The sequence below is a fragment of the Aegilops tauschii genome, chromosome 3, assembly GCF_002575655.3.
Source record: "Aegilops tauschii subsp. strangulata cultivar AL8/78 chromosome 3, Aet v6.0, whole genome shotgun sequence".
Taxonomy (NCBI): Eukaryota; Viridiplantae; Streptophyta; class Magnoliopsida; order Poales; family Poaceae; genus Aegilops; species Aegilops tauschii.
Window position 1 is genome coordinate 16975342 of NC_053037.3, and position 1159 is coordinate 16976500.

Below are 1159 nucleotides of genomic sequence, written 5' to 3' on the forward strand. Positions count from 1 at the left end.
TTTGCAGGGACCATGTTGCTTAAGTGAGCATCTGTGGCAGGAGTGTGATGTGTTTGCGGGCGTTAGGAGGGAAATTGCAAATTAAAGAAACACTTGCCCAATTTCTGAAATCCTAACACTAGCTGAGGCTTCTGGCTTTACCTAATGGCACATTTCGGGGTTCCGCACAGCCCACCTTTACGGACGAAGACGCTAAAGGCATCCGTTGCCATTCACGTCGCCGTCACCTTCCTCAAGTCCGGCGTGGCACCGCCACCCTTTCCCGGTCCTTGTCTGCCTCGGGACCATGCGCATGCAACGCGATCGGTGTCGTTCGAGGGAGCAGCGTGCGGCGCTAATTCGCTGCACGCTCCTCCGGCGAACGGGGCCGCCGTGCGGTCGCTGGAGCGGAGGAATCGAGGAGGAGGAAAGAGAAATGGCAGGGGTTTTCCTTCTCCTGCCAGTGGCGGTTGCTCCGCTCAGGAAAGATCTGAACCGTCCGTTTCGATCGGGCGGCTCGAAGCTGCAGAAGAACAGTGGGGTTCGGGGTGCTCAGTAGGCCGTTTTCGGCTGCGGGCTTCGGTGCTTTTCTTTTTGATGAAGAGTGGGCTTCGGTGCTCTTTGCGAGTCGTCCTGGTGGCCCGGACCATTACACGACTGTTACCTAGTATGTGAACTGTTACGGAGCCGGAATCCAGCGCAGGTGCCATGCTAATCTTCTCTGTATCGTTTCAATTTTATCGGATGTCCCCGAAGGGACGCCGGAATCCAGCGCTGTAGCGAACCGGGCGCTGTAGCTTTTTTTAGCAACGGTATCCTTTATTAAAAGTTTAAGTTCATAGAAATACAAATACAAATAGAATCAGGCAAAGTAGAAAGCCAAACATAACGCCCGGAAGAAAGAGAAGAGGAGCTGCGCTAATGTTTTAGTATCTCCTAGTACAACATAGCAACATACTGACAGGGTGCTTCAGCATCAATATTTGCCACCACTAGTACACAATCCAAGGCCACACAAAGGGACTGAAGGTGTAAGTTAGATTGCATTACGAGTGCCTCATTGCAGGCATGAACTTCGAGTATTGCCATGGCACTGATCTGCTGTAGCATCTACTTTTTATAAAGAAATGAACTTTTTTTCAAACAAGAACATTTTTTTCAAACAGAAACGCTTTTTAGA

General features: G+C 50.5%; 1 pseudogene; it reads right to left on the bottom strand.

Annotated features, from left to right (window-relative positions):
• Positions 1-676: 676 nt before the first annotated feature.
• Positions 677-739, bottom strand: LOC120962164 (U6 spliceosomal RNA; annotated as a pseudogene).
• Between the last annotated feature and the right edge of the window lie 420 nt (positions 740-1159).